Source organism: Lolium perenne, chromosome 3 (genome assembly GCF_019359855.2).
Source record: "Lolium perenne isolate Kyuss_39 chromosome 3, Kyuss_2.0, whole genome shotgun sequence".
NCBI lineage: Eukaryota > Viridiplantae > Streptophyta > Magnoliopsida > Poales > Poaceae > Lolium > Lolium perenne.
Window position 1 is genome coordinate 312,035,187 of NC_067246.2, and position 23,466 is coordinate 312,058,652.

Sequence of the window (23,466 nt, forward strand, 5' to 3'; positions counted from 1 at the left end):
GATCTTCCTCCGCCAAAGTATCGAGCTGCGAGGAAGGATAGGTGAACAAGTTCAAATATGCTAAAGAAGTAGGAAGCTGAAGAACGACGAAGGAACAAGGGCTTACCGGAGGACATTTGTCGTTGGTGTTGATGTCTTTGACCAGTTCCGGGATCGGCTGGCCTCGACCTACCTTCACCAGCGTCTTGAATCTCCTCTTCAGAGAATCAGCCGGAAGATCATGGCGCGTTACCCGGAGAGAATCGTCCACCCCCGTGTACTCGCACATCTTGCGTGCATTGTAGCGGAGAGGTTGAATCCTCCGGGAAAACCAGCTTAAGGTTAGCTGGGCTCCGGTTAGTCCGTCGTGGACCAACCAAGAAATCCTCCGGGCTGCCTTCTCCAAGATAGGGGTTTGGGCGAGCGAGGGGATAAAGCTCCAGCTAGCAAGTTCTTCTTGAGGTGTGTTGCTGAAGGGGGGAGTCCGTCGTGGACATCCGGAACTGGAGCGTTCTTCACGTAGAACCATCCGGCATTCCAGTACCGGACGGACTCGTGGGAGTCGTGAGGCGGATACATACGACCACGTCGGAGCATGAAGGTCATGCTCCCGCAGTTCAGCATAGCCTTGTCCTTTGTTTCTTTTTTCACTCCGAAGAAAAATTGCCACAACTTGACATCTGGTCGGATCCCAAGATGCCCTTCGCAGAGAGTTACGAAGTTGGAGAGCAGGAGGTATGAGTTTGGGCAGATGTTGTGGGGCTGGAGCCCATATGTGTTGAGGACGGAGAGAAAGAATTCCGAACAGGGGAGCGATAGACCGCTCTCGACCCACGCCTTGGTCATGACTCGTTCGTCCGTGTCGGGTTTGGGGATGTCGGAGTCACGCATGAAACTCCAATGTTCGGAGATCATGCCCTCGTTCTGGAGCTCTCTTAACTCCGCGTCGGTGGTTTCACAAGGCCACCATTGGCCTCTCACTCCCTCGCGGCTCCGGGCCTTGGAAGCCTTCTTGTTTTCCGCCTCCTGGACTTTCGCTGCCATTCTGGCTTGGCCTTGGAGTTCTTCTTGGAGCTCTTGAGCGGTTGGAATCCGGCTTAATGCGGTACTGGAAGAGGCGGAGAAAGGTTGAGCAAGCCTAATGTCGGAAACGAATGGTGGTAGGAATGCAATGGGATCCGGGCAGATTGGCTCCACGGTGCTGGGTTCCGGGCTACTCGGAGAACTACCAGTGCACAGTGGAGAACCATGCGACATGCTTCCGGTTGCACCCATGCAAGCTAGTTTGAGTAACCGGAATCTACTCTACTCTACTTCTTCTTCTACAGGACCGGCGCACTTACCGTTAATGGCGCGGTGGTTCCGTGGGACGCCGGCAAGGTTGTGCTGGCCGGACTTGCAGCGTTGCGCTCCAGAAGACCACGAAACGGCGGCGGAGGAAAAATCTCGATCAAACACGCAGAACTCAGGTCGAGGGAGACCTTGGAGTGGTGGCGGGAGAGGTTCCCCGTGCAAGAGATCGCCGGAGTTGAGATCCGTCGGGTGGCGCGGCGCGAGAAAGAAGATGAAGTGGTGAGGTGCGGTGAAAGAATGAAGAATTACCGAGCCGCGGGGTATTTAAAGGCCACGCGCGGAGATTCGGGGTTCGGATCCGACGGTGGAAATGGAACGGTCGCACCGTTGGATGGATAACACGTGTCTTAGGTCAAAAGCAGTAAAACAACGTGGAGGTAACTTGACCATGCGCTCCCAAAATTTCCGGCTAAAGATTCGCATCTGCGAAAATTTGGCATGGGAAATAAGGAGGTTGAGCGCGGGAAAGGCGGGATCTCCGTTGCAATACCCAATCTGAAGACGAAGGATTTTCGAGTGGATGAACCCGGAATCGAGTAAAAGTTTTGAAGCTCTTCAAGATTCTCTTCGGATCCGAACTGAAAAGAGTCGGAGGAATGATGAATCTCGGAGAACTTCGGGGGCTACTGTTGTGGGTATACTTTATGGGTATATCAACGGCGTGGCCTAGATCCAGCGAGCCCGGGTGGCCCATAGTAGGTGACGTGGCATGTGGCCCGTCGGGCGGCCCAGTTGCTGTTGATCCTGAAGGATGAAGTCCAGCCCAGGAACAGGAAGCCGGATCCCAACCGACCTACGAAGGAGGCCGGATCTGTGAAGGCCCATGAAGTATCCGGATCCAGCATGTACTAAGAGGAAGGGCGGATCCTTGACGTACACGGCAAGACTTTGTACCGTAGTTAGGCGACTTGTATTCCGGCTAGGACTCTCCGTGTAAACCCTAGATCCGTGCGTCCTTATAAGCCGGATCCTGGGAGCCCTAGAGGCAGAACAACAACTCATTGTAACATCGCGAAAGCGCCCACATAATTCCAGACAAGCAGCAGTAGGCCCTGTCATCGAGCAGGTGTTCCGAAGCTGGGTAAATCGCGCACCACCGTCCCGAGTGCTCTCCGCCCTATGGCCCCTACTTCTTCTCCCCCTCATGAGGATCCCTCCTCCGAGGTACCGTCGAATAGGCAACGACACAAAGATATAACAATAACTAATTTATTATTGCCTCTTGGGCATATCTCCAACAGAAAAATGGCTAAGTGTGGCTCACACTTGGGTAGGGGCAAGGTATATGTAGGCAGATGGGGACTTTGTCCCTGTTGATAAGGCAAACCGGGACTAAAGGGTAGGCTTTTGGTCCCGGTTTGTAATACAAACCAGGACTAAAGGGGTCTGAGGCCTGACACGGCCTGACACGCCCTGCTGAAGCCCCTTTAGTCCCTGTTTGTATTACCAAAGACCCCAAACAAACCGGTACCAAAGGGTGGGGTCGCCCCGCGCTGAACGAACCGGGACCAATGCCCCCTATTGGTCCCGGTTTGCTTTAAAACCGGGACTATTGCTCCCACGGGTCCTGGACAAAAGTTCTGTTCTCTACTAGTGCTACATGGGTCCATTTGGAAGTTACATGGGTGCAATGGGCATGGCTAGTATGGGCGGCATGCGTAGCTACATGGGAGGAGGCATGTGTACCTACATCGGCGCCATGGAAGATCACAATGGAGGAGGCAAAGAAAGTGAGCCCAACAGCACCGGTGATGGCACCGTGCAACAAGAAAGAGTGACAATGGATGCCAACAACAACAATGGTGCATGAGCGCTATGTTGCACATTTTGTTTGTGTTTGAACAAGTTTATGATTTGAACTATCTTTTGTTTGTGTTTGAACTAAGTTTATGATTCGAACTATGCTATGTGGATTTGAAGAACTAGTTGTTCTATGCATGATGATATTGCAAAGTTTAAATTTTATTTTTATTATTCTATGATTTATATGTTCTTTTCTAATGTTTGTATATAGTTGTATGCAAAATATGCCTAGTAGTAGCTGTTGCCGCGCGACAAGGTGCCCTATTTTAGGGCAGCCGCTGCGGCACCGCGCTATTTTACATCATCTAGAAAAGCAAAAATCCTCTTTGTGCCCTATATGACCAAAAGTGCTGCCCTAGCCCTATTAGGGTATGTACAAGCCGGATACAAAAGAAACAAAGGAAAAGGACTTTCCTCCCGTGGTCTCTCCTCTCAGCCGCCGCCCTAACCCTAGCCGCCTCCAGTTCATCCTCCTCCATAGATTGGTTCCCCCTCCTCCGGTCGGCTTCGCCGGCGTCAGGAGGAGTGGGGAACCCGATCTATGCGTGGAGTTTTGAATAAAAGTATTGTTTTCATTAGATTATGTTAGGATTTTGGTAGCCGCCTTCTTGTTGGTTTCCCCTCAATGGAGATGGCATCGTATGCAATAAGTGATCTTCGGACTTTCGTTCGGCGACGAGATCTTCTTCCCGGCGTCAATGGTGGTGTTGAACAATCACAATTTTCTAGGTATGGGTCTTCGGATCTTGCTTCGCCAGATCGATTTTGGATCTTTTGTCGTTGTTGCCGCGAGGAGGATTATCCTCGCAGTTTTTGTCCCGGCTGCTACGTCCTCGACAATGGTGATTCGTACTCTCGGCTCTCCATCGACGACGACAAAGCTAGTTGGTTATTATTCCCTGATATACTGGTGTTGGTATTCTTGCCGATGTTGTATGACTGCTTTAATGGTTGCGTGCGTGCACGCAGTCTTGGCATTGCGGCTCAAAAAATTATGGGAGAACTTTCGTCGGTATCTACAGGTCTATGGTTCGTTATGTATCTTTGGCTGCCTTCACAAAAGTACAAGATTGTGTTCTGGAAGAAGAAAGAAATTGAAGACCTCGAAGATTTGTTACTATCTTTTAGACTTTATTTTGTAATCGTTGGAGTCAGTTCATGTATCTCTACCATGTACTATTTGTTACTATGAATATACGTGGTATTGATTGTCAAAAAAAAGGGTATGTACAAGCCGGGAGCTAATCCCGGACACTTAGTGAAAAAAAATAAAGATTGCAAACAAACTACGGCTCCTCTCTCCAACGCAGAGAAAAGAAATGGGCGCTTATTATGGAGAGTTTGTTGTAGCCTAGTGTCTACTAGCAATGAGGGGCGCGGCGGCACGCCGCGCCATATGGTGGCTTCTTGATGGTAATGTTTATGGTGATAAATATTTATGGGTTGTAGATGATTCTTTTTTGTCCTTTTCAGAATTGGGTGTGTTCTAATTTTTTTGAGGCTTAGTTGTTGTATCGTTTTATTTTAGTAACCGGTGGGCCATAGAAAAATAAAATTATTAATAAACCATCAAAACATCACATGGCGCAACCAAGCACCTGCAAAATTATGTGTGCGAAATTCAGAGTTATAAATTATAAGTGATTCAGAGCGTTGCAGTATTATTTATCTTTTTCTTTTCTTTTAGAGATTTTGGGTTAAACCTTCTGGTCAAAAATATTTTATTTTCTTATTTCCCCAACTGTGATTAGAGGGCAGTGTTCAATTACTTAACTTTTTGATCTATAGGTCTAAATAAACACGTGATTTTTTTTGAGGATATACAAATAACACGTGACTTTCACTACACAATATGAATTTCCTGTTCCGCCAGTACGTTGGCGGCAACAACGAAGTGAGGAAGATATGGCCCAACGACGTCTATAGAGAAGCCCAGCAACCGCGGCAAATGAGAACCTAAGAGCAATGGTTGCGGCAACCCGGTGACAGCAGTGGCAACAATACATCGACGACTCAAACGGCAATGCATGTGTTTAGCAGGCTTTTCCGCAACTTGTGCTTCCAACATGATCTTTCAAAGTGTTCCCAGGTTGTAGCATTGAGAGAATTCCATATGCATTGAGCAAATTTCAGTACAACAGAATTAGAATGCAGACTCTCGTCGGTGATATTTATGTGGGCACTGAACTTGCACATTCAGGTGGAGATTCAGATGCAAAACTTAAATACATGCTTATGTAAACTAAGTACAGGCAATGCAAGCTGATCATAAATGTATTACAATTTGCAATAGGCGCGCATTGTGTGATCAAATGGTAGATGAGGACAAGGATAGTCGTACAGCTACTCAGAAGTTTATTGCATAAGATAGTGCCGACGGATTTGTAGCAGGCAATTTAGATTTATTACTAATATTAATCAAGGAAAAATAAGAATAGCATATAGACTTTGACTGGCAACGTGATTTCACATAAGAGTAACCTCGTCATGTTAGACCAAACAACTATAGAACTTCTCATTCAAAAAAAACATGGACCGGCAATCTCTTAGAAGTGATAGCCTGATAGGAATGTTCTCTTGTATATAGTTACATCATCTTGATCAAGTATTAGAGATCTTCCTTATTCTCCTTTTCTGTAGCAACTGGAGAAGCCAGCCTCGCCAGAGTCGGTGCAGTGGCTACAAATTCAGACTGCGGTGTGATATTCTCGGCTGCACCTTTGCCAATTGCATGATGATAAAGCTCAACTTCGTGCTCTGAAAGAAGGCATCGACCTTGCTGCTCCTGGTGTCACGGACCAGTTAATTTTAAGAGTGACTGTGGTAGGCGCCGAAGGAATAGATAGATCAAAACTTCATGGTTTAATCAATGAAATTAAAGTCAAAACAGCAGATTCTTGGCTTTAGTCCATCATGCCAGTCTCCAATGAAATTTAGAGAATGCACACCACCCGACTTCTTTTCCCACACTCGCACCCTCTTTCTTCTCTCTCCCTTGTGGCCGCCGCTGCCGCCGAGTCGTTAGTTCTTCTTCTAGTTTAAATCATAGGAGACTGGCATGATGGACCGTGCAAAGATCTTTCATGACTACTATGAATTATTAAGTATTAGTAGATTCTATTCTCTTTGTCGCAACCTCCTGTACACAACACTTGTTCTTGGAAAGGTATCTCAATATATCAAATGATCAGTTTTCCAGAAAAATGGCCAACTTGCAGCCTCGGATCACAAACTTTATCTTCAAGAACACCATAGTAGACAAAGACGTATATATCACGACCTAGAAGATTTTCATCAAAAAATATATTGGCCCATGCGAGCATTTCTTCATATGTGAACAGATATAATTTTGTCTATCACACATCTAGTACAATACCTGCGGTAGAGATGGCTCAGGTACGCAGGTCTATGTGAAGTACCAGATATTGGAGAACAATGGCTGTCCAAGCTACCAGTTCAAGCAGACCGCTGCCTGTTTATTGTGGTGCCATATATTGGCAAAGGGCACTCGGGGCAGCCAAGTTTGGAGGCGAAACAGAAGGATTGTCATGTTTCAACGGCAAGCTGCGCTGTTGAGAGGCACTTGTTGAAGAAGAGGTCCCTTCCTGATGTCCAGAGTCTCCAGACACAAAGACATATTCCTGATCTACAAACTCTAATGAATCAATGATAGAGGAATCAACATTACAAAGTCAAAATAAAAAATTCAGTAGGAACTATTCGTAATGACAATAAGGAAGCGTGTGATAATCACAACAGACTTCAGTACCTTCTCGATAACAGTCTCCTTTGATTTTAACCTCCTGTACACAACACTTGTTCCTGGCAAGGTATCTAAATATATCAAATGGTCAGTTTTCCAGAAAATTGGCCAGCTTGCAGCCTCGGATCACAAACTTTATTTTCAAGAACACCATAGTAGATAAGGACGTATACATCATGACCTAGCAGATTTTCGTCATAAAAGAGATTGGCCCAATCGAGCATTTCTTCATATGTGAACTAATATAAATTTCTCTGTCACACATCTAGTACCATACCTGCGGTAGAGAAAAACTCACAAGTCAGAACAACTTATATATATGATAGGAGCAAAAGAAAAATAAAAGAAACCTAAATTAGCGTTCATTTGCAGTATCTTATCATATGGCAAGTCATTAGTGAACTCCTATCACAACCTTTTTTGTTCTTTAGTCTGATTTGAACATAGTACTTATGTACAAACCAAATCTGAATGTAACTAAATAGCTGCAATATCAGAAATATGATGAGTCTCCTAATTTTCACATCTAAGACACAGTAAAGAAAAAACCAGTGGAACCACCATTGTCTAGTTCCTCATTAGCAATCCCTATAGTGAAAGGAAAAAAAAAGTGTCAATCCAAAGGAAGTTGAAGAGGTTTGAAGGCAGTAAACCTAATCATTTGGTTGGAAAGTGGTTTCAACCACGGATCTGCATTCTAGTATCTGCATGTAAACCATCTCTCAGCCATGTTCTTTCAAAAAATAATATAGAACATGATAAGTAAGCACAATGTACATAAGGGTGTGGTCAAAGGGTGAACGATAGTTAGCAGGTATTCTTCATTTATTATCACCAGAGATTTGATGCATATGATGCTCGAAGTTTTTACTGTCTCAATAAGATTTTAAAAGATTTTAAAAGCATGTTTTCAGTTAAGAAGATAAGATGAAGATTCAGTTAGCAAACAATAGACAAAACGATATTTGTGGTATATCCTGCTTTTTCCCCGCGACTTATATATGAATACAAATTATCAAAGTAAACAACACAAATTACCTTTTGCACACTTCAAATACATAGGTGCACAAAATTATCAGCTACACACTTGAAAACAAAAAAAAATTGTATGTTGAAAAAGAAAGTACTATGCATAATAACTAAGAAAGGGAATCGGTTTACCATGGTTTAATCAATCTGCACAAACATTATAAAGAAACATTTAGAGGTCACACGCTCAGCTGTTGCCAGACATGACCTTGCAGCTCATCGGCGGCACTTCACACTTCGGCGTGCGGAAGCGGCGAACTGAAAACAGAGTCACCGGACGAAGGTTTTATCCAATGGCAATGCAGAGAAAATAATCCGGATGTCAGAATCCAACAGATCATGCTACGCAACCCTCGTCAAAGAAGTGAAAGCCTTGATTCAGGAAGGGCAGGGATTTTGTTATCAATCTCATTAGAAGAGTATTAGCTAGCTGACGTTGACCGTACTGAACCTTGCACATCTCATTTGTTTGGCTGTGTTCAGGGCAGCGGTAGTAGCTGCTCCGTGGGAGAATAATTGAGTTTTTTTTCGTGGGGAAGAAGTGAAACGGAGAGGGAATTGAACCTGAAGCCTGAAGGGAGGAGGCGGATCAGGAGAAGCTGAGCACAGCGCACCAGTTATTGAGCATCTGGAGCTGGAACTCGGGGACGGTGGTGTCGCTGTAACTGGGCTTCCTTCCGATCGTACCGGAGGCCGGAGACCATGCCCTGGAGGTCCTCGAACATCGACGCGGGTCTTGGCGCGGGCGCGGAACTGCTGGTGCTGCATCGAGCTCTTGCGCATCACCGTCCCACTCCTTCTCTACTGCGATAGATAAGCGCGGCGCGGTGGAGTGGATCTTGGAGTCGTGATGGTTGATTGGTTTCGCCCTCCTCTCTCCTCTAATCCTCCCCTGTCGCCAGGTAAGCTCAGCATTATTTGGTAATAAAGCCGAGCAAAATCTTATGTGAAGGGGATGAGATGAGCAGCGGGGAAAGAGGAGCAGACACCCAACCACGGCTGCTGGTGGATGTGAAGGCGGTACCGTCAGCTCTCTCTCGAGCTCCGGTGGAGGAGAAGGCCTGGTCGACGTGGGGGAAGCGCTCGCGGCCGGAGGCCGGTGTGGCTCCATGATTTGTGATGGGAGAGAGACAATTGTTTGAGACGTGGAGAAGAAACGGGGGGAATTGGGAGAGAGAAAGGGGAACAAAGGTCCTGGCAAGAGAAAATGGTCAAAGCGGTGAGGCCAGTCACATCAGAAAACACTAAAACGCTAAAGAGCCCCCAAACTACACATAAGAGAATCACATGTTAATTCCGAGCTGATCCCAAAATTATGAGAAAAATCGAGTCAGTTAAGCTTTAATATAGTAGTTATCTGTTGGATTTTCTTGCGTCTTGGATGGCGCCCGACGCTTATCAAAACAGATTTCGTACGAGCAAAAAACTATGACCTGTAGATGTACAATCACAATCAGAAAGCGGTATATAGCCGAACGATCCAAAAAATAATAATTGCATACACTACGAGTTTCATCCGTTTTGGCTGATCCGATCGCACTAGGTTACTTCGCCAATCTCAGATCGAGCCGGTCGATCGTGAAGGCTTCTCTCCTTGCCAGCGCCGCCATGGCACCAAATCCTCTCCCGCCACCATCGGCGGACGTCTTCTTCGAGATCCTCTCATGGCTGCCGCTCAGGTCCCTGAGCCTATCCCGGTGCGTGTGCACCTCGTGGCGCGCCATCATCTCCAACCCGGCCTTCGTCGCCGTGCACAGGTCCCGCGCCCAGCCGCTCATCATCGCCGCGACTGACTCCGACGACCGTGCCACCACGTCGACCCTTCAGATCATGGACATGGAAGGCGACATCGCGCGGGTCCTCGACCTATGCCGTTTCTGGAAGTTCCGCGCGAGCCTCGACAGCCTCGTCCTCTTCACCTGTCGCCTCGAATACCAGTATACCACCCCCGCAGCGTTCGTGTCCTCGATCTAGCCACCGGGGAGATGGTGGCGAGCAGCCCGAGAGCGGACGGGGAAGCGGACCATGACTCTAGACTCACTACACGCTTCGGCTTTGGTCGCGCCGCCCGGTCCGGCGCGCTCAAGGTCATCCGTAATTCCGTATCGTCTTCCATGTTGTGTCCTCTCGCTGCAGTCTGACATGCCAGGTCCTCAAGTTAGGAGACAACGGCGACTCCAGGTGGATGGCGACGCGGCCGCCCCCGGATATGTTGGGTGACTCCAGAGACGGAGTATTGGTCAACGGCGTCTTGCACTTTCTGTCCATATGCCTGGGCGATATACTCTCTTTCGACCTCGAGAGCGAGGAGTGGACGACCATCCACGGATCATTGAGATATGGGTCCCTGGGAGAAGATCGGCTTGGCCGAGCTCAACGGCGTCCTGTGCATCACTCTTGCAAAGAAGCACACGGTTAACCTATGGCTCTTGACTGACGTTAATAAGAACGAGTGGGTCGAGGCCTACACGGTCTCGGTAGATGGTGTCGTCGATTTTCTGCCTTTGAGGGTGATGCGTCCTGCTGGAAAGCTGCTCTTCTACCACCGCCGTGACTACAGATCGGCGGCGGGTTTACATGTTTACGATCCTCGTTCAGGGGAATGCACATTCGTGAAAAAGGTGCTGACCGGCATCGTTGCCAGAATCGGCCTTTGCAGTTCGTGCTTGGATCCTAGATTATGGCCAGCCCTAGGTTAATCGTCTTTGTATACCTTTTGAAGTTGAAGTATTCTTGTAACAGACTAAAACAATGATGAATAATGCTGAGTGTTGTTGCTTCTTAATGTTGTCTTAATGAATAAGATATTTCAGTGTTTGTTTTAACATATATATAGTACCTGTTCAGCAAGGTAGATCTGGGACTGTACGTCTGTACCTAGTAGGCAAAATAAAACTGGGAGGAAAACTATTTACCCAAACTTCAGGTGAACCTCTAAAAGTGAACATGTACTAGCTTGAGAGTCTGTAACACTAAGAGCATCTCCAACAGACGCGCTCTATAGGCCGCGCTGCAAAAAAACCGTCGGTATACCACGCGCGGGAGGAAAAAGGGCGCTCCGCTGAAAAAAATTTAGGGCGCGCGGCGTTTTGCACAATCCGGAGCGCCATATGTGGCGCGTCGGCTACAGCGCGCGGCAACGCTCTGCGCACGCGCGGAAAGCCAACGGCAGGAAATTTCCCCTCCCCTGCGCCCGCGCCCTCATTTTCTCACCTACCGCCGCCGCGAAATCCAGCCGCCGCCGATCGATTTCCATCGCCGGCCGCGCTGATGCGCGCCGCCGCGGCGTGGATCCACCTCGCCCGCGCCCCCTCCTGGCAGCGGCGGCCGCTCCGCTGCGCTGTGACGCTCGCGCCGCAACGACGGGCAGTGGTCGGCGCTCCTCCTCCGCGCCCTCCTTTCCGGCGCCGTCGCGTTCTCCTCCGCGCCGCCGTCGACATGTCGTCGTCATCGTCCTCGAGCTTGCTAACAACATGGCACGCCCATGGTGCTCGCCCATTTGCTCGCAAGGTATGCACCTCCGCCGGTCGGCCTCTATTAACCATGTGATTTTTACTCGCCAATTAGCGGAAATGGTTAGTTATAGTTAAGTAATTTCACATATATATGTTAGTAGAGTTCATCATACGATTCATCGGACGACGAGTTTGACCAAGAGGAAGAGGAGAACATATCGCTACTATTAGCATACCGGGCCGTTAAGAAGCCAAAATTTGGTGGATCGGTGTTCGGTAGACAGAAGTTGTGGAGAGAAAGGATTGAAGGGCATGAAAAGTTGATGCGGTCGTACTTCAATGAGAATCCGATATTCCCCGAAAGCTATTTTCGGCGACGTTTCAGGATGAGTCTCAACTTGTTCAAGCATATTGCAACGGAGGTGACCAAGTATGATCGCTTCTTTGAGCAAAGGAGAAATGCCGCCGGAGAACTTGGTCATAGCACATATCAAAAGGTGACAGCCGCTTTGCGTATGTTGGCGTATGGTATACCGGCAGATCTAGTTGATGATCATTTGCCCATGGGAGAGAGCACTTCTATCTTGTGTGTGAAGCGCTTTGTAGTTGCAATTGTCAATGTCTTTAGCTCCACATACTTGAGAGCTCCCAATGCTCAAGACACGGCAAGGCTTTTGGAGATCAACGCCAACCGGGGGTTTCCCGGTATGCTTGGTTCCATTGATTGTATGCATTGGAGTTGGAAGAATTGTCCAGCGGCATGGCATGGACAATTCAAAGGCTACAAGAAGGATGCCACCATAGTACTTGAAGCGGTGGCCGACCAAGAGACTTGGATATGGCATGCTTTTTTTGGAATGCCCGGATCTTGCAATGACATCAATGTTCTTCAACGGTCACCACTAATAACAAGACTTGCAATGCGGGAAGGTCCATTGGTGGAGTTTGAAGCAAATGGCCACATGTACAACTATGGCTACTTCCTCGCCGACGGCATATATCCAAGGTGGCAAACATTTGTGAAGCCGATTATTCAACCAAGAGGTAAGAAGCAAACCCAATTCCATAATGCACAAGCGGCGGCTAGGAAAGATGTAGAGAGAGCATTTGGGATTTTGCAAGCCCAATTTACCATTGTTAGAGGATCTGCTAGATTTTGGGACCAAGAATGCCTTTGGTATATCATGACCGCGTGTGTAATCATGCACAACATGATTATAGAGGATGATCGCGGGAAAGATGTCGATCATACCCACTACGACTTGATGGGGGTTCCCGTGCAAGTGAGGAGGTCCGCACATAGGATTGCTCGGTTCATTGCCTCATACCATGCCATTCGGTGCAACGACACACATGATGAGTTTCAAAAAGATCTCATGGAAGAATGGTGGAATTGGAATGGACAACAGTAGTTGCATACTTGTTGTATTTGTTTGAAAACTATGTGTTGTATTGTCTCAAAAATATGTTGTATTGTTGTATGTTCGACTTGTTGTATTTGGTGTGAACAATGTATTGTATTTGAATGGTTCATTTTATTTGTGTATTTTATATGATTGTTTGATCTTGTTGGATGCATAGTTGTGTGTATTTGTTGTTTGCGCCGCGCCCGCGCGCTGCAAAATACAGCGTCCGGCGGAGGTGCTATTTTTCCGCGCCAACGCGCGCTGCAAAATGGCGCACCCGGCGGGGGAAAAATCGCTCCGCCGCGCGGCAAAGGTTTACAGCGCGGCGGCAGCGTCTTTTACCGCGCCAAATTATAGCGCGCCTGTTGGAGATGTTCTAAGAGCTCATCCTCCGATATGAGAGTCGCCGCGCTACACTCCGATTTGGAGAATGGCTCTCACCCAGTGTTAATAGTCGGTCGCCCTCTTTGGACGGTCGAAGTTGTACATGTGCTGGAATTTTGCCTTGGACCTTAGCCCATGTTCCAATACAAATTCTCTTGGCCCATGTGAGAATGGCAAGGGGTGGGACTAAAGTTTAGTCCCACATTACTAGTTGACAGAAAATTGGAGTGGTATATAAGGTGGGCTGTTCTAGTCCTAGTAAGTAAGTGAGTGAGAAGAGAGAGAGCCCTCGCGCACTTCTCCTCCTCCGCCGCCCGCCTCGGCTCGCACGTCACGGATTGCGGGAATCTCGCCGAGCCGAGCTTATTTTTTTGTTGTTTGGGAAATTAATTGTGTAATCAATTACGAGTCATTAACAGACTTTAACACAGCCGTTTTCATTCCGGTTTTTCTGGATCGTGGACTCGTACGTGGGCTGCGTCTCTGCCGCCTTCGTCTTCCTCATCCCGTCCTTCGGCGTGCACCGAGCGGCGGGACAGTAGGCCTCCAGAATCTTGCCTCTCGTAGACCTGTACGGGTGAGGGGCAATCAGGTTTTTGGGGAGCGCTTACGCGCGACTACTGGCAACACAACGTCATCTGACGACGAGTTCCCTAACGACGACTTCTTCCCGGACATCGACAACCTCTTCGTCAACCTCAACATGGGCGACAACAACCAGGATGCTGCCAACATCGCCGCTGCTGCTGCTGCCGCCAACATCGCCGATGCTGCTGCTGCCGCCAACGTTGGACGGTATGGTCCTCCTCGTTTCAGATCTTGCTAGAGTTCCTAGTACTGCTATTTGGAGTAGATGCGATAGGTTTATCCTATCTAGATGCTATCTGTTCATCTACTCTGTTGATATGCATGATTAGTTCATCTGCTATTTCTGTAGTCATGATTTGTCAAGTATTAGCTCAGATTAGTTTATATGATAATTTTCTTATTTATTTAGCAATCCAAAAACCTGATTATAGGCAAATGAATGCAAGTGGCATTGCCGCTGCTACTAGGCCGCCTCTCTTTGATGGTTCGCACTATAAGAGGTGGCGTACGAGGGCAGTTCTCTGGTTTGAAAACCTGAACTGCGATAGCGCCCTTCTTGGCAAACCTGAGGGTGATCTTTCTCCTGTTCAGGAGGAAGGTTACAAGAAAGTTGATTCCATGTTTAAGGCGGCTCTCTTCAGTATTCTTGCGGACAACATTGTTGACCCATACATGACTTTTGAGCATATGGTAAGGATGCGTGGGATGCACTCGAGGCCAAATTTGGGGTCTCGGATGCTGGCACTGAGTTGTATGTCATGGAGCAATACTATGACTACAAGATGACTGGTGAGCGCTCCGTTGTTGAGCAAGCTCATGAGATACAATCACTTGCCAAAGAACTTGAGCAGTTTAAGTGTACCTTACTGACCAAATTTGTGGTCGGTGGCATTATTGCCAAGCTTCCTCCTTCGTGGAGGAACTTTGGTACTTCTTTCAAACATAAGATATAAGAGTTTTTCGTTTCGGATCTCACTGGGTCTCTTCATGTGGAAGAAAAGGCGAGAGCAAAGGACACACGTGCTCAAGATTTTGAGGGAGGTTCTAGTGCCAATGTGGTACAGAAGAAAAATTTCCAATCCCACAAGTTCAATAATAAGAAAAAATCTGAAGGCAAAGACAAGTTTGATGGCAAGAACAAGGCCTCACACTCAACCAACTTCAAGAAGAAGACTGATAAGAAGAAAGGGGCTTGCCACGTTGATACGTCCATTTTGCATCACTATTTTATATCATAATTTGCTGTTATTCATTGATATATTTCATATTTGGAGATGATACTTATGTTATTTCATCTATTTTGCATGTTTCATGATTATTGGAGGATCGCGCACCGGAGCCAGGATTCTGCTGGAAAAAGCGTCGTCAGAAAGCAATATTTCGGAAGATCAACAATTGACAGAAATTATACGGAAAATCCTATTTTTCCAGAAGACGAAGGGAGCCAGAAGGGGGGGCCGAGGAGGGCCGCCATGGGCCCACCTCATAGGCCGGCGCGGGCCAAGGCCTGGCCGCGCCGCCTGATACGCGTACAGCACGCGTCCGTTGGGAACCCCAAGAGGAAGGTGTGATGCGTACAGCGGCAAGTTTTCCCTCAGTAAGAAACCAAGGTTTATCGAACCAGTAGGAGCCAAGAAGCACGTTGAAGGTTGATGGCGGCGAGATGTAGTGCGGCGCAACACCAGGGATTCCGGCGCCAACGTGGAACCTGCACAACACAACCAAAGTACTTTCCCCAACGAAACAGTGAGGTTGTCAATCTCACCGGCTTGCTGTAACAAAGGATTAGATGTATAGTGTGGATGATGATTGTTTGCACAAAACAGTAGAACAAGTATTGCAGTAGATTGTATTCGATTAAAAGAATGGACCGGGGTCCACAGTTCACTAGAGGTGTCTCTCCCATAAGATAAATAGCATGTTGGGTGAACAAATTACAGTTGGGCAATTGACAAATAAAGAGAGCATGACAATGCACATACATGATATGATGAGTATTGTGAGATTTAATTGGGTATTACGACAAAGTACATAGACCGCTATCCAGCATGCATCTATGCCTAAAAAGTCCACCTTCAGGTTATCATCCGAACCCCTTCCAGTATTAAGTTGCAAACAACAGACAATTGCATTAAGTATGGTGCGTAATGTAATCAATAACTACATCCTCGGACATAGCATCAATGTTTTATCCCTAGTGGCAACAGCACATTCACAACCTTAGAACTTTCTGTCACTGTCCCAGATTTAATGGAGGCATGAACCCACTATCGAGCATAAATACTCCCTCTTGGAGTTACTAGCAAAAACTTGGCCAGAGCCTCTACTAACAACGGAGAGCATGCAAGATCATAAACAACACATAGGTAATAGATTGATAATCAACATAACATAGTATTCTCTATCCATCGGATCCCAACAAACACAACATATAGCATTACAGATAGATGATCTTGATCATGTTAGGCAGCTCACAAGATCCGACAATGAAGCACATAAGGAGAAGACGACCATCTAGCTACTGCTATGGACCCATAGTCCAGGGGTGAACTACTCACTCATCACTCCGGAGGCGACCATGGCGGTGAAGAGTCCTCCGGGAGATGATTCCCCTCTCCGGCAGGGTGCCGGAGGCGATCTCCTGAATCCCCCGAGATGGGATTGGCGGCGGCGGCGTCTCTGGAAGGTTTTCCGTATCGTGGCTCTCGGTACTGGGGGTTTCGCGACGAAGGCTATTTGTAGGCGGAAGGGCAGGTAAAGGGGCGTCACGAGGGGCCCAGATGGCAGGCCGGCGCGGCCAGGGCTTGGGGCGCGCCGCCCTGTTATCTGGCCACCTCGTGGCCCCACTTCGTCTCCTCTTTGGACTTCTGGAAGCTTCGTGAAAAAATAGGACCCTGGGCGTTGATTTCGTCCAATTCCGAGAATATTTCCTTACTAGGATTTCTGAAACCAAAAACAGCAGAAAACAGCAACTGGCTCTTCGGCATCTCGTTAATAGGTTAGTGCCGGAAAATGCATAAATATGACATATAATGTGTATAAAACATGTGAGTATCATCATAAAAGTAGCATGGAACATAAGAAATTATAGATACGTTTGAGACGTATCAAGCATCCCCAAGCTTAGTTCCTGCTCGTCCCGAGCAGGTAAACGATAACAAAGATAATTTCTTAAGTGACAATGCTACCAACATAATCTTGATCATACTATTGTAAAGCATATGAGCTGAGATCAAATCATTCAAAGCAAATGACTATATTGATATAAGAGATGATAATGCAAGAGTTAAACAAGCTAGAAGTTTTCATGAACTATTGCTTCAAAGACATGAAACCGTACAAAGTTCATTAAAGATGTGTTAAGTATTCAGCGTAGAAGTTCTATCCTTCATTCCAAGCATCAAGTAAATTTTCACAACATAAGAAGGATTCAGTCAAGTAAACATAAACATGAACGTCATGAATCAACTGTTTCGAAATCTACTCAACCGGTGAGCGCAAGCATTTGGTATTAGCACCAGGATGTTATGGCATGAAGACGTTAATGGGGGTTTGGAAGGCCAAATAGAAGAAAGTCTTACAAAGCTATAAGTGACCATTAGACAACAGGAAGTCTTATGATCGAAGCTATGCAAGGAGTAGTGATTGCCATGCAACGGATGCACATAGAGCTATATGTGTATGAAAGCTCTCCAATGGAACTAGTGGGGGTGCATCCAACTTGGTTGCTCATGAAGACCTAGAGCACTTTTGAGGAGGCTCATCATTGGAATATACAACCCAAGTTCTATAGTGTAAATTCTCCACATAGTTATGCTAGTAAAACATGAAAACTCTCTCATATGAAGTATAGGTGCTGAACATGAGCACAAATGATGACTATGAATAATGCAAGTGCTAAAACATGAGCACAAGTGTGGATAAAAGATAGTAATGATGCCCCCTTTTTTTCTTTATTCTTTTTTTTTCTTTTTCTTTTCTTTTTCTTTCTTCTTTTTTTTCTTTCTTTTCTTTTTCTCTTTTTGATGGCCTCCATGGCTCTTTTCACTTTTAGGGGCAACATTCTAATATGACAACACACTTTTTGGTACAAATAACTCATAATGAATGAAACATGATGTATAAAACTGTATGCCTCTGCCAGTGTAGCAGGATGTGCAATGATCTAGCGTAACATGGGTAAACCACACATCAGCTGTATAGAATCATGCAAAGCAATATATAAATGATAAATGACAACAAGTCATGTAATGTAAAATGGAAGTTGCATGGCAATATATCTCGGAACAGCTATGGAAATGCTGTGGTAGGTAGGTATGGTGGCTGTTTTGAGGAGATGTATGGGCTTATGTGCAGGAGAACAAGAGAAAGTCCTCCCACGGGTTTGGATGTACTGGCGAAGTATGCGCAATTCTCAATGTGAGCAAAAGGCAATGCACAAGATCAAGAGGCTAGCAAATTTGGATGGTGGAAGTGCCAAAAACCGTAGCTTAACATTAGTAAAAAAGAACTCACAAGCTTATTGCAAACAACTAGCAGGTTCAACATTAAGAGCATGATTAAAATTTACTCCAAGGAGGGCCGTTCACGGCGGTACAAGTACCCCGCTAGCTCCCTCGACCTTCAGCGCAACTTAGTTATTATGATGAACTATTTGACATGGAAAGCTATCAAGTCCAACTATACCTTCAACTATTTAAGTAGAGTTTGTAGTACGGCACAAGCTTAAAGACAACAATCCACTACTAATTTTAACTTATTTATCCACCAAGCCTTACCATCTAATTACCTCAAAACGTTTACAAAGAATCAAGTTATCAAAGATCAATGACCTACAAGTATCTCATTGTATACTACCCCATGCAGCATTTCCCGTTTCCAACCATATAACAACTTAACGAAGAAGAAACTTTCGCCATGAATACTATGAGTAAAGCCTAAGGACATATTTGTCCATATGCAACAGCGGAGCGTGTCTCTCTCCCACACAGTGAATGCTAGGATCCATTTTATTCAAACAAAACAAAAACAAAAACAAACCGACGCTCCAAGCAAAGTACATAAGATGTGACGGAATAAAAATATAGTTTCAGGGGAGGAACCTGATAATGTTGTCGATGAAGAAGGGGATGCCTTGGGCATCCCCAAGCTTAGACGCTTGAGTCTTCTTGATATATGCAGGGGTGAACCACCGGGGCATCCCCAAGCTTAGAGCTTTCACTCTCCTTGATCATATTGTATCATCTCCCTCTCTTGATCCTTGAAAACTTCCTCGACACCAAACTCAAAACAAACTCATTAGAGGGTTAGTGCACAATCAAAATTTACATATTCAGAGGTGACACAATCATTCTTTACACTTCTGGACATTGCACAAAGCTACTGAAAGTCAATGGAATCGAAAAATCCATCTAGCATGGCAAAACAGGCAATGCGAAATAAAAGGCAGAATCTGTCAAAACCGAACAGTTCGTAAAGACGAATTTTTAAGAGGCACCAGACTTGCTCAGATGAGAAAACTTAAAACTAATGAAAGTTGCGTACATATCTGAGGATCACTCACGTAAATTGGCAAAATTTTCTGAGTTACCTATAGATAATTAGGCCCAGATTCGTGACAGCAAGAAAATCTGTTTCTGCGCAGTAATCCAAATCTAGTATCATCCTTCTATTAGAGACTTTACTTGGCACAACAATGCAATAAAATTAAGATAAGGAGAGGTTGCTACAGTATTAACAACTTCCAAGACTCAAATATAAAACAAAAGTACTGTAGTAAAAACATGGGTTGTCTCCCATAAGCGCTTTTCTTTAACGCCTTTCAGCTGGGCGCAGAAAGTGTATATCAAGTATAATCAAGAGATGAAGTGTCAACATCATAATTTGTTCTAATAATAGAATCAAAAGGTAACTTCATTCTGTTTCTAGGGAAGTGTTCCATACCTTTCTTGAGAGAAAATTGATATTTAATATTACCTTCCTTCATATCAATGATAGCACCAACGGTTCGAAGAAAAGGTCTTCCCAATATAATGGGACACGATGCATTGCATTCAATATCCAAGACAACAAAATAAACGGGGACAAGGTTATTGTTAACGGTAATGCGAACATTATCAACTTTCCCCAAAGGTTTCTTTGTAGAGTTATCAGCAAGATTAACATCCAAATAACAATTTTTCAATGGTGGCAAGTCAAGCATATTATAGATTTTCTTAGGCATAACGAAAATACTTGCACCAAGATCACATAAAGCATTACAATCAAAGTCATTGACCCTCATCTTAATGATGGGCTCCCAACCATCCTCTAGCTTCCTAGGAATAGATGTTTCAAGTTTTAGTTTCTCTTCTCTAGCTTTTATGAGAGCATTTGTAATATGTTTTGTGAAAGCCAAATTTATAGCACTAGCATTAGGATTCTTAGCAAGTTTTTGTAAGAACTTTATAACTTCAGAGATATGACAATCATCAAAATCCAAACCATTATAATCTAAAGCAATGGGATCATTGTTCCCAATGTTGGAAAAAAATTCAGCAGTTTTATCACAGGCAGTTTCAACAGTTTTAGCAGTTTAGGCAGTTTTTCGCGCTTTGCATTAGAAGTGGAAACATTGCCAACACCAATTCTTTTACCATTATTAGTAGGAGGTGCAGCAACATGTGTAGCATTAGCATTGCTAGTGGTGGTAATAGTCCAAACTTTAGCTATATTATTCTCTTTAGCTAGTTTTTCATTTTCTTCGCTTTCCCACCTAGCATGCAATTCAGCCATTAATCTTATATTCTCATTAATTGTAACTTGGATGGAATTTGCTGTAGTAACAATTTTATTTTCATTATCCCTATTAGGCATAACTTTCGATTTCAAAAGATCAATATCAGCAGCAAGACTATCGACTTTAGAAGCAAGTATATCAATTTTCCCAAGCTTTTCTTCAATAGATTTGTTAAAAGCAGTTTGTGTACTAATAAATTCTTTAAGCATAGCTTCAAGTCCAGGGGGTGTATTCCTATTATTGTTGTAAGAATTCCCATAAGAATTACCATAACCATTACCATTATTATAAGGATATGGCCTATAGTTGTTACTAGAATTGTTCCGATAAGCATTGTTGTTGAAATTATTATTTTTAATGTAGTTTACATCAACATGTTCTTCTTGAGCAACCAATGAAGCTAACGGAACATTATTAGGATCAATATTTGTCCTATCATTCACAAGCATAGACATAATAGCATCAATCTTATCACTCAAGGAAGAGGTTTCTTCGACAGAATTTACCTTCTTACCTTGTGGAGCTCTTTCCGTGTGCCATTCAGAGTAATTTATCATCATATTATCAAGAAGCTTTGTTGCTTCACCAAGAGTGATGGACATAAAGGTACCTCCGCAGCTGAATCCAATAGGTTCCATGAGGAAAAATTCAGTCCTGCATAAAAGGTTTGGATGATCATCCAAGTAGTCAGTCCATGGGTTGGGCAATTTTTAACCAAAGATTTCATTCTTTCCCAAGCTTGTGCAACATGCTAAGTATCCAATTGTTTAAAATTCATTATGCTACTCCTCAAAGATATAATTTTAGCAGGGGATAATATATACCAATAAAAGCAACCTTGCATTTAGTCCATGAATCAATACTATTCTTAGGCAGAGATAGCAACCAATCTTTAGCTCTTCATCTTAGTGAGAAAGGGAACAATTTTAATTTTAATATGTCACCATCTACATCTTTATACTTTTGCATTTCACAAAGTTCAACAAAATTATTGAGATGGGCAGCAGCATCATCAGAACTAACACCAGAAAATTGCTCTCGCATAACAAGATTCAGTAAAGCTGGTTTAATTTCAAAGAATTCCGTTGTAGTAGCAGGTGGAGCAATAGGTGTGCATAAGAAATCATTATTATTTGTGGTTGTGAAGTCACACAACTTAGTATTTTCAGGAGTATTCATTTTAGCAATAGTAAATAAAGCAAACTAGATAAAGTAAATGCAAGTAACTAATTTTTTTGTGTTTTTAATATGGCAAACAAGATAGCAAATAAAGTAAAACTAGCAACTAATTTTTTTGTGTTTTGATTTAGTGCAGCAAACAAAGTAGTAAATAAAATAAAGCAAGACAAAAACAAAGTAAAGAGATTGGATTGTGGAGACTCCCCTTGCAGCGTGTCTTGATCTCCCCGGCAACGGCGCCAGAAAATATGCTTGATACGCGTACATCACGCGTCCGTTGGGAACCCCAAGAGGAAGGTGTGATGCGTACAGCGGCAAGTTTTCCCTCAGTAAGAAACCAAGGTTTATCGAACCAGTAGGAGCCAAGAAGCACGTTGAAGGTTGATGGCGGCGAGATGTAGTGCGGCGCAACACCAGGGATTCCGGCGCCAACGTGGAACCTGCACAACACAACCAAAGTACTTTGCCCCAACGAAATAGTGAGGTTGTCAATCTCACCGGCTTGCTGTAACAAAGGATTAGATGTATAGTGTGGATGATGATTGTTTGCACAAAACAGTAGAACAAGTATTGCAGTAGATTGTATTCGATTAAAAGAATGGACCGGGGTCCACAGTTCACTAGAGGTGTCTCTCCCATAAGATAAATAGCATGTTGGGTGAACAAATTACAGTTGGGCAATTGACAAATAAAGAGAGCATGACAATGCACATACATGATATGATGAGTATTGTGAGATTTAATTGGGCATTACGACAAAGTACATAGACCGCTATCCAGCATGCATCTATGCCTAAAACGTCCACCTTCAGGTTATCATCCGAACCCCTTCCAGTATTAAGTTGCAAACAACAGACAATTGCATTAAGTATGGTGCGTAATGTAATCAATAACTACATCCTCGGACATAGCATCAATGTTTTATCCCTAGTGGCAACAGCACATCCACAACCTTAGAACTTTCTGTCAACTTGTCCTGCATTTAATGGAGGCATGAACCCACTATCGAGCATAAATACTCCCTCTTGGAGTTACTAGCAAAAACTTGGCCAGAGCCTCTACTAACAACGGAGAGCATGCAAGATCATAAACAACACATAGGTAATAGATTGATAATGAACATAACATAGTATTCTCTATCCATCGGATCCCAACAAACACAACATATAGCATTACAGATAGATGATCTTGATCATGTTAGGCAGCTCACAAGATCCGACAATGAAGCACATAAGGAGAAGACGACCATCTAGCTACTGCTATGGACCCATAGTCCAGGGGTGAACTACTCACTCATCACTCCGGAGGCGACCATGGCGGTGAAGAGTCCTCCGGGAGATGATTCCCCTCTCCGGCAGGGTGCCGGAGGCGATCTCCTGAATCCCCCGAGATGGGATTGGCGGCGGCATCTCTGGAAGGTTTTCCGTATCGTGGCTCTCGGTACTGGGGGTTTCGCGACGAAGGCTATTTGTAGGCGGAAGGGCAGGTAAAGGGGCGTCACGAGGGGCCCAGATGGCAGGCCGGCTCGGCCAGGGCTTGGGCCGCGCCGCCCTGTTGTCTGGCCACCTCGTGGCCCCACTTCGTCTCCTCTTCGGACTTCTGGAAGCTTCGTGAAAAATAGGACCCTGGGCGTTGATTTCGTCCAATTCCGAGAATATTTCCTTACTAGGATTTCTGAAACCAAAAACAGCAGAAAACAGCAATTGGCTCTTCGGCATCTCGTTAATAGGTTAGTGCCGGAAAATGCAT

The 23,466-nt window shown here is 45.0% G+C and overlaps 1 long non-coding RNA gene across 2 annotated transcripts; it reads right to left on the bottom strand.

Moving 5' to 3' along the window:
• Window positions 1-5,978: 5,978 nt before the first annotated feature.
• Window positions 5,979-7,785, bottom strand: LOC127345455 (uncharacterized). Of its 2 annotated transcripts, XR_007878688.2 has the most exons (3): window positions 6,905-7,785; window positions 6,512-6,790; window positions 5,979-6,415 (listed from the first exon to the last, which is right to left on the bottom strand). It is a non-coding gene; the product is annotated as an uncharacterized lncRNA (long non-coding RNA). The 2 variants fall into 2 exon arrangements; XR_007878683.2 differs by having other exon boundaries at window positions 5,979-6,790.
• Window positions 7,786-23,466: the final 15,681 nt, after the last annotated feature.